The following is a 12,788-nucleotide window of genomic DNA, read 5'->3' on the forward strand; positions in this document are numbered from 1 at the left end:
TTTCGCTGGGTGATGTAGATCCTGAAAGCTAACTCCAAAACTTTTCTGTTTAAAAAAATAGTGCATAGTCTCTCTGTGACTGTTGTATATTATTGGACAGATGGGTGAAGTTGAACACTGTCCATTCACTTTTTAAAAATGGGTTCAAATCCCAGAAAGTCTCATCTCCCTTCAAGTCTGTCATGACTTATTTTTCTTAACCTAATTCTAAGTGATTATCAGTTCACAGAAGAGAGGTGCATGTTATTTGACATACTTGCAATCTATCTCAAAGGTCATGGGGGCTGGGTTGAGGACAGGAGACACAGTATCTTGAAACATTGATCTTTTACTTCCTAAGAGTTTGAGTTTATCCTGGAATGAGACATGTATGAGGAATGCGACTTAGGATAATTTCAAGCCAGCACCAGACTCCCTAGCCTTTGGTTTTCAATTCACCATGATATTTCTGCAGCTATCATTCTGCTAAATCACTCCCTCACACCCACGTTTGATGCCCTTGTTCCCATTAAACCCATTACTCTCTCACCCTTGTCATTCACCCTGGTATGCCCTCATTCCTGCTCCCCTAAGTCCGAAAGCTGCATACTTGAATGGCTAAGCCAGTTGCTCACCATAAACAATCATCAGATCTGACTGGACCACATAAAAATTGGGTCCTGGCCTCCTCTGCCAAAACTACTCATTATTCCAGGATCATTCTGGCTTCTCATCACTACATACCATCGCCTGAAACCCCTCATCTGGTGAAACCTCTTTCCCCCATTTCTGCCATTCTCATTTCCAGCAAGTGCAAAGAGCTCATAGACTTCTGTCACCGCTATTGAGACCATTCATTCAGCTGCCTCTGTCACATCCTTCCCTTCCACTAGTCCCCCAGGCCAAACTTTCCCAAGGTTCTCATACTCACCAACTCCTTGCCCTGAAATCACATCTTTCTCTAGTTTCTCTCCTATCTCACCTCAGGTCCTCACTGAGCACATTCTATCCATGAGACCCTACTCCCTCAACCCTATTCCCACTAATCTGTTGACCAAGCAACTTACCTTCCTGGTCCCCATGTTAGCTGTGATTGTTAACAGTCTTTTTCTCTTCCGGTACTGTCTCATTCCTTTCAAAACTGCCATCATCTCTCCCTTGATCCCTCTACAAGCTACCTCCCCATTTCCAATATCCTTTTCCTCTCCAACATTCTTGAACACATTGTCTCCTTCTGAATCATGCCCGTCTTTATCGCAGTTCCATATTTCAATTCTTCCAATTAGGTTTCTGCTCCTGCCACAGGGCTGATATAGCCTGTAGCAAAGTCACAAATGACATCCTATGTGACTGTAACTGTGGTACACCATCCCTCCTCGCAGTCTTCTTGACCTCCTGCAGCCTTTGTCCTATCTGACCATGCCTCCTCCAACATCTCTCCTCCATTGTCCAGCTGGGTGGAACTGCCATCACCTGGTTCCATTTTTATCTATCAAATGGTAACCAGAGAATCATCTGAAATGGCTTCTCTTACCACCCAACAACAAAAACCTGTATGTATATAGCACCTTTAGCAGAATAAAACATCCCAAGGCATTTCACAGGAGCGTTCTTAAGCAAAATTTGACACTGAGCTACATTATTAGGGCAGATTATCAAAAGCTTGGTCAAAGATGTAGGTTTTAAGGGACATCTTGAAAGAGGAAAGAGAGGTAAAGAGATGAAGAGATTTAGGGAGGAAATTCCAAAGCTTAAGGCCTTGGCAGTTGAAAGCACAGCCACCAATGGTGGAAGGATAAAAGTTGGAGATGCTCAGGAGGTCAGAGTTAGAGGAGTTTGGATAGCTGAGGGTTTTATGGCTGGAAGAGGTTACAGAGATAGGGACGGATGAGGCCATGGAGGGATTTGAAAACCAGAATGACAATTGTAAATTAGAGGTTTTCCTTAATCAGGAGCCAATGTAGGGTCAGCAAGCATAGGGCCATAGAGTGAATGATGTGAGTTGAGAAACAGGCAGCAGAGCTTTGAATAAGTTTGAGTTTATAGAGGGAAGAATGTGGAAGTACCGGTGGTGCATTGTTCTATTTTTGAGTCCCCCAGTGATCTATCCTTGGCCCCCATTAGATTCCACATGTACACTGACGACATCCAGATATATCTCACTACCTCTCTTGGCCTCCACTGTACCTGATTTGTCACACTGCCTGTCAGACATCCAGTCCTGGATGAGCAGAGATTTCCTCCAACTAAATATTGGGAAGACCAAACAGTTATCTTTCCTACAACAAATTCCATTGGCTATTGACTCCATCCCTCTCCCAGGTCACTGAGGTTGAACCAGAGCATTTACAATCTTGGTGTCATATTTGACCTCGAGATGTCCTTCTGACCACATGTCCCCACCATCACTAAAACTGCCATATTTCCATTTCCATAACCTTGGCTGTCTCCACCCCTGCCTCAGCTCATCTGCTGCAGAAACTATTATCCATGCCTTTGTTACTTCTAATCTAATGCCCCACATCTTCCAAACTCAATAAACTTGAGTTCATCTAAAACTCTGCTGCACATATCCTACCTCTTACCAAGTCCCATTCTGTGCTCACTGACCTACATGGTATCCAGGTCCTTGTGCTTAGATGTTCATTCTTGTTTTCAAATCCCTCTATGGCTTCACCCCTCCCTGTCTCTGTAATCTCTTCTTGTCTTTCAAATTTCTAAGGCCTCATTCAAAACTGTGTACCCTATGTACAATTTCACATAAGACCAATTCAGCCAGCATGCCTGTCATTGCTGACCTATATTGCTGACCTGATCTTCCAACTCATCAAAATTAAAATAGCTGTGTTTTAATCTTTTAAAGGCCTCATCTCCCCCCCATCTTTGTGAATTTTTTTTGTTTGTTCATGTGGTGTGGGCAGCACTGGCAAGGCCAGTATTTATTGTCCATTCCTTAATGCTCCCTTCTAGTCCTACAACCTCCACGTTTCCAAGAACCTCCTTTATTCAAGATTTTGGTCACCCTTTTAAAATTTCTCCTTTTTGCCTCTGAAACCCCATGGGACAATTTTTCAGCACTATATAAATGCAAGTTCTTGGTACTGCAAGAGTTCTTCTATTAGATACTGAACTTCTGGAATTATTCCGAAAAAGTATTTCCTTTTCTGATACTACAAAATACAAAAAGCATACATCAAAAAAGTGTAATACAATATTGGAGTTCTGATGACATTAATTTATGCACAGTTCACTTTTAACTGCATTAGAAGAAGTTCAGAGAACGTTTACTAGGCTAATACCAGGAATGGGCGGGTTGTCTTATGAGGAAAAGCTGTATATGTTAGGCTTGTATTCACTGGAGTTTAGAAGAGTAAGAGGCAACTTAATTGAAACTTTTAAGATCCTGAAGGGTCTTTTCTGGGTGGATGTGGAGAGGATGTTTCCTCTTGTGGGAGACTCTAGAACCAGGGATCACTATTTAAAAATAAGGGGTTGCTCATTTAAGACAGAAATGAGGAGAATTTTTTTTCTCTCAGAGGGTAGTGAGTCTTTGGAACTCTCTTCCTCAAAAGGCAATGGAAACAGAGTCTTTGAATATTTTTAAGGCAGAGCTGGATAGATACTTGATTAACAAGGGGCTGAAAAGTTATTGGGGGTAGGCAGGAATGTGGGGTTGAGGTTACATTCAGATCAGCCACGATCTTATTGCATGGCCGAGCAGGGATGAGGACCTACTCCTGCTCCTAATTTGTATGTTTGTATGTTAGTATCACAATGTCCTAGCCTACTATTGTATCTTTTATATCTCAGATCCATGCAGAGATGACACTAGTTTCTATGTGTATAACAGGTTTTATTTACAGTGCTTTAAAATATCCACTCCACGCTTCAGCTCTGCCTTCCAGCTCTTTCTACAGTTTGTTTTCATTTCAGAGTCCATACTCAGGCTTAACCAATCAAGTACAGTGAGCTGCAATAATAAATAGAGTCACATAATCGAACACAGGACAATTGAACAATTGAACACTACACCTACAATCTCGTAGCTTTACTACCTATTTTCTATGTTGCCCAAGTAATTTCTAGAACAGGGGTAAAACTGTTTAGTTTAGAGCACAGATAAAGATAATCTTCAGTGAAATCTTCAGATTTCACTTAAGCGAAATCTACCTACAAGTGCATTTATCTGTAATCACACAGTTGGGCATGACATCATACATGTTAATAAGAATAAGTTCACAGATCCTGCAGTCCCAATAGGGAGTGGCACTCAATGTCTGTTTAGCTGAAGATTGCACTGCAATACTAAAGGGATATAAATTATTTTGGATGTCATTCTTGACTGGCAATTAGAGCAGGAGCCTGAATTTTAAGCACAATTAAAACAGGGGAGTGATGCAGATCGAGTTTCCCTTGATGTAAGATTGCAAATTCACCAAAACTGAATTCATAGGCGGGTGAAACTGATTTTAGTTTTAGGCAAATTATAGTTTTTTTAAAAAGGCTACTTAACATTTTAAAAACAGAAAATGCTGGAAAAACTCAGCAGGTCTGGAGCATCTATAGAGGGACAGAGTTAACATTTCAAGTCCATATGACTCTCCTTCAAAAGAAGACTCATACAGACTCGAAACGTTAACTCTGTTGCTCTCTCCGCAGATGCTGCCAGACCTGCTGAGTTTTTCCAGCATTTTCGGTTTTTATCTCAGATTTCCAGCTTCCGCAGTATTTTGCTTTTCACTCATTTTGTTTTGGTTCAAATATTTTTTAGTACAACATAACACTTAACTTTCATCTTAGTATTGCAATCCTATGAGAAGAGTTCACACATCCATGTGCTGCTACCCAATGTTTTTGTACAGGAATTACTGGATCTCATGACAAAAACACAATATGTTTGATAGGCTCTGCACCCAATCTTAATTTGACAGGTTTTAACACTATAAATGCCAATAATGGCCTAATCTAGAGGCTTAGCAGGAAATTAAGCACCGTTAAAAGTGAATTTTACTACAGACAAAAACTGATACGGGACTTTTCAATGCATTATAAAATGAAATATTTGACCCATTCATTGATGCACAAATATACAAATAGTAGACTTACTATGGAGTTACTCATAAGAGGATGGAGCAAATTGTCTCTATCTTACCTTTCTCTGTCATTTTTATGTTGGTCCTTCCCTGTGCATTTGTCTATCGCATCTACCACTTCCCAGTGTATTTCTGTTCTGCTCTTATTTTGCTCCTTTCATTAGCTTGTTCCGAGCTCCATGTCATTTTCTGCTTTTGTTAGTTTGCCATTTCCCCTTCCTTTGTATGTGTGAGATGATGGAAAGGAGCCACTGAGGGGGGAGGAGGCCTAATTCCCCGGTGGGTATTAGAAAGCACCATGGAAACTATGTAATCACCTTGCTCCAAATCTGCTTCCCAAACCCCCACTTTCCCTGTCCCCTCTATTCTCTACTTATCCCATCTCTCCACACTTTCGTTTGGGGGTGGGAGATGATGTGCTATTTTAGTGAGTGAGGGACTTTAGGATATGGAAAGAGGTAGAATGGAGCCGACTGTGATAACTGGAGTAAGGAAGGGACAGTTCAGAAACTGGCAGGAGAGACAACAGGTCCATCCTCCTCACTCATCACATCTGCTCCTTTAGCAGCTACCCATATCCCTTATGCGTCAACAATTGACTGACCTTGCTGCCTGACCTCAGCTTATGCACCTTAGCATGTCCCATGACCATGACATTCCCTTCTGGCTCCTCAATGTACAGCTCACTCCCTAACAGTGCTCACAAAGTCACTGACTGATGGGACCGATATCAACAGTCCTGCACACCAGTCTAATGCCAGGTCTGGCAATTCATCAAGCTGCTCAATTGAAACCTACAATGGAAACTTATCTTAGGGCCAGTAAGAAAAAAAACATGTGTTACAGAGTTGACCTTCAGACAGCTTTTCTTGGTGGACACATTTAACTTTATTTACAAGACAGCAGCAGCAACTACACACGTGTATCAAACTCTATAACTAAAGGTGAACACCTGTAGAGGTTCCCTGCGCTATTAACACATTGGTTTACATGGATCATGTGATCTTACAACACAGGATTATTCTTAAAGCTACAGTTCAATATTTCCCAAAACTATAATTATTACATTCCTCCCCCTTTAACTTTCTGTACATTTTGTATTTACAAGGATATTTATCTCATGACATTACAATATTTACACAGGTCATGAAATTACAAGTTCAGTCTTTCAGGTGGTTTCCTGATCCGTGTGGAATGTCGTAGCTCCACAACTTCCGATTCTTTTGTGGGAAACACATTCTCTGGAACCGCATTAACATCAGGTACCTCAATAGGCACTTGCAGTTCTGTGTCTTCAACTCTGACAGAGATACCGGGCATGTCTGTCCTTGGTTGAGCAACTTCAACAGGAACCATAGGTTCAGTAATGGTTACAGGTAGAACATCATTTTGTTGGGGTATCTCTCTTTTTCTTAAATGATCCATGTGCTTATGGGTGATCCAGCCTTCCACTTCCACATGGTACGACAATGGTCCATTCACAGAACTCACTTTACCAGGTAACAACTTCAGTCCTCCACTGAAATTCTTTACATATACTGTTTCTCCAACAGTAAATTGTCGCTCACAACAATGCAAATCATGAGTCACTTTTTGGTTTCCTTGACTTTTCTCCACCTTACCCTCCAAATTGGGAAGTATTAGGTTTAGTCTTGTCTGAAGATGGCACCTTGATGAAAAGATAGAGGCATAATCGGAACTCCTGGTAAGCAAATGGTGTGAACTAGCACTTGTATCGCTGGATTGACTTGTGTTTGACCAGTGTTCATGTACGGTAATTCTGGTAGTTGCAAGTGAACAAATGTCACTGTCATTGGTTGCCTCTGATCCAGAGTTCTAGAATGATTCACAAAATCAGGATGTTGAGCGATGCTGAATCCCACAAAGTATGATTTTTTTTTTAAAGTTGGTGCCTTTTCAGTAATTTTGCATCCTCTTTCTATGTGTCTTCTTCTTTCTACCAGAGAATTTAGTCTCGGCCTTCTTTTTAACTTCACTGTCGACCAGATTTTTCTCAGATTTAATCTCAACTTGTCTTAGTTCAGTAATTGAGCTTCCCATGACTTCATTATCTACTCACAACTTGGAAAGTTCTACGACTTTTGCTTTTAAAACCTCTTTAGCTTCATTTAGCTGATTCTTCAGCTCTTCCGTCTCCTTATATCTGTTGGCTTCCTCCTGAAAACTTGAACATTGTTGCATCTTCTCTGTCATCTGGTTCTTCAGTTTGTTCAGAGAGGTGTTAAATTCTTCCTGTTTCTCTTCGTACTTTATCAGAGGCACAAACTTTCACCTGAGGGGTCCTGGTAGTGTGTGAAGGTCTTTCAACAGGTTTTTCTTTTCTTTGTGAAGCTCACTCACTTCATCTTGAATTCTGTCATTCAGCAGAGTCTCCTTGAGTTTCTTCTGCTGTTCTTCCATGTTGTTGTTTAAGACGGTCTTCATTTCTTCAGGTTGCTGAATAGCTACACACTCCCTTTTCATCCAGTTGGGGCCCTTGGGCTCTCCAGGCTCTTTCTGAAGTACCTTGTCTTGTTCCTTTCCAACTCAGGGACTCTTCCAGCTTCCTTTTGAAATCTCACTGGCCAATCAAGGTTAATTTTCCTCAACCAATTTTGACCTTGAAGGCTCAGTCCTCTGCCTTCTAATACCATCACAGGTAGATGTGCTGTTCGGGTGTCTATGATGAACTGTTACTCTGGTGATACCTTTTACTTGGATTTCTTCACCTGTGTACGTTTTCAACTTGGCAGATGTTTGTTCCAAATTTAATTGTTGATCACCTTTATTTAGATATCTGAAAATGTGTTCTCCTATTACAGTGGTAGAAGCACCCATGTCTATTTCCATTTTTAATGGTTTACCATTCACTTGCACTGTAACAAATATTGGCTCTGTCTTCCCAACTTTCATGTTGAATAATGAATAAATGTCAGAATTGGTTGTTTCAGGCTCCTCTACACTATAGACTTCATTGGACTTCGTTTGTTGTTTGGAAGCCTGTTTAGATTTTGCTTTGCGCTGCTCATTATGTGTCCACTTCTGTGACAAAAATAACATTTTACTTTTTAAAATTGCTAATCGCTAGAAGACTGATTGTTTCCATGTCTATGAAAGTTATTTTTCAATTTAGTTGCTAAGCTGTTTCCTTTCATTTTTCAGTTAGTGGGGGCTGTTTCCCGCTTCTCAGTGGAATCCCGGCTTTTCGCGCCACTTGCGTCTGACTGTTCCCACCCAACTAGGAGAACAGCGCCACTTTGCGCCTCTTGAATTGTTTGTGAATCCCTTACAGCACTTTCCATCACCAGCGCTATTTCTGACACTTTCTTAAAATCAAGATTCACTTCAGCTAGCAATCTTCACTGAATAGTGACTGCTTACACACCACATACTAAACGATCCCTAAGCATGTCCTTCAGAGTTTCACTGAAATCACAATATTCTGTTTGTGTCTTAATTTCACCACGTAGGTAGCAATTGTCTCCCCTGGGGCTCTATTCCGTGAATTGAACCTGAACATCTGCATTGTGGCTGAGGGCTTAAGTTAAAAATGTCCCTTAACGAGGTCTACTAATTTGCTGAAAGTCTTTGAATCTGGGTCACTGGGGGCAGTTAAGCTTCAAATTAACCTGCAGGTCTTGCTCCCATGAATACTCAGGAGAATTGCTCTCCTCTTTTCCTCCCCTGTGATTTTTGTTTGCTTGAAAGAAGAACGCAAGACATTCAATATATTGAGACCAATCATCTGTGGCTGGCTCAAAGGGATTGATTCTGCCAAATGTGTATATCTTCTTTTATTTTTAACAAACTTAGATACTTACAATCTGACTTATCCTCATCGCCAGTTTGTTATAGAGTTGATCTTGAGACAATTTTTCTTGGTGGACACATTTAACTTTATTTACAAGACAGCAGCAGCAATCACACATTTGCCTCAAACTCCACAACTAAAGGAGAACTCCCCTGTAGAGGTTCCCCATGCAGTTAACACATTGGTTTACACAGATCATGTGAGCTTATAACACAGGATTATTCTTAAAGCTACAGTCCAATATTTTCCAAAACTATAATTACTACACCATGGGTCTCAACTTTAGAGGCATACTCACGGAAAATACAAGAGGCAGTATTTTGGTTTTGGCAAAGCTTCACCAAGATAAGGAAAACTTATGTGAACCCATAAAACAACTTCAGAACCACAGATGACTCAGACATCTTGCTTACAGCAGTTATTTTACTGGTGTCCAGGTAATTTCTGATTACCTGAGAGCCCTTCTTCCCTTTGTTACCAAGAAATATGCTGCAATTAATCCACTGAGAACTAAATAAAATCTGACAGGAGCGACATCATTTTTCAAAATTCATTCATGGGGTGTGGGCATCACTGGCTGGGCCAGCATTTATTGCCCATCCCTACTTACCCTTGAGAAGGTGCTGGTGAGCTGCCTTCGTGAACCGCTGTAGTCCATGTGTTGCAGGAATACCCGCAGTGCTATTAGGGAGGAAGTTTCAGGATTTTAACCCAGCGACAGTGAAGGAATGGCAACATATTTCCAAGTCTGGATGGTGTGTGACTTGGAGGGGAACTTGCAGGCGGTGGTGCTCCCATGCATCTGCTGCCTTCTAGGTGGTGGAGGTCGTGGGTTTGGAAGGTGCTTTGATGAGTTGCTGCAGTATATCTTGTAGATGGTACACACTGCTGCTACTGTGCGTCAGTGATGGCGGGAGTGAATGTTTAAGGTGGTGGATGGGGTGACAATCAAGCAGGCTGCTTTGTCTTGGATGGTGTCCAGCTTCTTGAGTGTTGTTGGAGCTGCACTCAAACAGGCAAGTGGAGAATATTCCATCACACTCCTGACTTGTGCCTTGCAGATGGTGGACAGGCTTTGGGGAGTCAGGAGGTGAGTTACTCGCCGCAGGATTCCCAGCCTCTGACATGCTCTTGTTGCCACAGTATTTATATGGTTGGTCCAGTTCTGAACAAATGGACAAATTGAATTCTTGAGACTCAAGTGCTGAGACACCTTCAAGCCATGTTTATATTTTTGCAATGATGATATGCCTTAATTATACAGCTCACATTAAAAACTCTTACAACGTGATTTCGTACAATGCTGATAGATAGAATTAGTGCAACCCAACTAAAAGGCATATTGAACTGAGTAACAAAGAGCATTAAAGACTACTTAAAGGTGAATAATCAGCTGTGACACTATGAAAATATTTATTGAACAAAAAAAAAATAAAAACTCAAATAAAACACCAAGTTGATCTTGTGGAACTCCAAGGGAAGTAAGCAGAAAGAAAACAAAATCAAAAAGATATAAATTATAGCTGCAAAACCAGGGCAGACAACAAAATAACATTAAAAACCCCTGATCATACCAAGAAGGTATCGTCCATTAAAAAAAAAGCTGGAGGTAAGTGACCTTAGACTTTGTCGCATGAAATAGTAGTTCACCTCAGAACAGATCCATAGTATTACCTTACACATTAGTATTTCTGCCACTTAGATTGTCAGCAGTGTAAAGGAAATAGTCCTTACAGTAGTGGCTAATGTCAAGATAGGAGCTAATGTAAGTAACTGTGACTATTAAAACATCTAATACAATCCTGAAAAATGGAAATGTTTATACCAAGAGCCAAATCCTATGAAAGACATATCCACTTAACCATGGTAAGTATGTGTCAGAGAAGATACAATGATTATGTAAAGGTGGAGGAAAGAAATTGAGGTTTGTTTTAGCACACTTCCATTTTAGTATAATATATTTTTAAAACACCACAATATACAATAGTAAATTCTCACACATTTCATTGCAAGAGAAAACTCAGTAATTTCACAAACTTGAGTTGTCAAATTGAACCTTACACATTCAAAGCACCCTTCAGTTCAGCTGCTGTAACCAAACTCTCCTGCACAGTCAGCTGCAACTAACAGATGGTCAAATAACTGCTTGTTGTGTAATCTTCTAGCTGCACAGGCTTTATATTTATAATATTGTCATATATTGATCTGTGAAGTACATTTATAGCAAGAGCTACAGAATAACAAAATAATGAGATAAGCTATAAATTGTCAGTATAGCGTCTACCTGCGGTGAAGATACAACGGCTGCTCTCAGATCTCAGTGCAGAGGTAAACAGGTCACTGGGATTGTGTTCTCTATTTTGTTCAAGCAGGTATTTGATTGGCTTTCCAATCACAAAACCTAGGGCAGAATGAATAAAACATTCATCGTCACTCTACATGGAAACCAATGAGACTGAAAAGTAGTTTTATGTTTCACCCACTGGCGGCTAATAGACATTCTCCACTCCTCAAGCCCCCCTGGCCGATTGATAAAAGTCGAGAAATAAAGTGTTTGGAAAAGTAATATTTTCCTACTTAAATAGCCATGTTTTTGTGAAAAATATAAATGGTCACTAATCTTTATTTTGCTATTGTTTTTCATGTAATGTACAAGGGAAAGTATATATTAACCTGGATCAGTCGGGGACAGTCAAGTACAAAAGATGTCCGAAAGTGTTAGCTACCTGGACTTCATCTAGATCTAAAGCATAGGGAAATTGATAGAATCTGAGTGTTAATTGTATTTGTTAATTCAACAAAGTGTTTTGCCAGTTTAAATCTGGGAGTAAAGACCGGAATTTTATGTTGCGGGTGTGGACGCCCGGCCAGCCCGAACGAGTGCAAAATCGCATGAGAACACGTCACGTGAGCGCCCGGAATTTATCGCGCCCTCATACCATATTGCGGTTGGCAGGCACGCACAGGAGTCAGAAGTGTGCCCGCCAACAATTAAACGGGCAACTAAGCCCGTTAAAGAGCCAATTGTCTTGAATTTTACATTGTGCGTGCGATTTTGCCGTTATCGGACAGGCAACATGGGCAGGCGGCCATTCCAATTTGACGGATTTCTCATTCCAGGCTGGGATAAAATGGGACCGGAGCCCGGGCAGTGTGAGTAGTTAGGAGTTTAGGTGAGAGTTTGCTGCTGGTTTGTTTTTGACAGTTCATGGCCTTTCCTGTGTTTCTTGCTGGACTCTATGCATTGCTAACTTTCTTTAAGAACTCCTTTGTCTCTCCAACTTTCTTGGAGGCTTTCTGCTGAGTACACCCTTCAGTGAATGAGACAGTGCCATTTGCATTGCAGCAAATGGGTATAGTATACTGCGCTGGTGGGACCTCCTCCGAAGAGGACAAGAGTGGCAGAAATGAGGGGAGGCCAGGTGTCCACAGGCAGCATCCCAGTGAGCAACCTGTGGGAGGAGAGGCGCAGCCACAGTGGGTGCAGGACCAGTAAGAACAGTCCACAGCAGACGTCACTATCCTGCATCCGGAGTCTACAGGCAGAACTCCAGCTACCTCAACATGTCTGAGGTCCAGTGCCGAAGGAGCCTCCACCTCTCTAGGGAGGCTGTACCCTCCATATGTCAGATGATTGAACTCGAGATCGCCTCCAACTGTTTGGGTGGCCACCATATGCCAGTGGCTCTAACGATCACAGTAGCCCTCAACCTTTTCACCACTGGTTCTTTCCAGGGGTCACTGGGGGATCTATGTGGTGTGTCCCAATCTGCTGCCAACAGTTGCGACAAGCTGGTCACTGATGATCTCTTCAAATGGGTCATAACATTCATTCATTTCTGGACAGATGAGGCCGGCCAGGCTGAGTGATCCAGAGGCTTTGCAGCGATTGCTGGCTTCCCCCG

General features: G+C 41.5%; 1 protein-coding gene across 3 annotated transcripts in view; it reads right to left on the minus strand.

Annotated features, from left to right (window-relative positions):
* dnajc5b (DnaJ (Hsp40) homolog, subfamily C, member 5 beta) overlaps positions 1-12,788 on the minus strand; it is a 185,571-nt gene that overhangs the window by 51,383 nt on the left and 121,400 nt on the right. For 2 of the 3 annotated variants that reach the window (XM_078540415.1, XM_078540416.1), the window contains one exon: positions 11,168-11,284. The exons of the other annotated variant lie outside the window; for it this stretch is intronic. The gene's annotated coding sequence lies outside the window, so the exon portion shown is untranslated. The remainder of the gene's footprint in view (positions 1-11,167; positions 11,285-12,788) is intronic. 3 annotated transcript variants of the gene reach the window in all.

The sequence above is a fragment of the Cetorhinus maximus genome, chromosome 4 (genome assembly GCF_964194155.1).
Source record: "Cetorhinus maximus chromosome 4, sCetMax3.hap1.1, whole genome shotgun sequence".
NCBI lineage: Eukaryota > Metazoa > Chordata > Chondrichthyes > Lamniformes > Cetorhinidae > Cetorhinus > Cetorhinus maximus.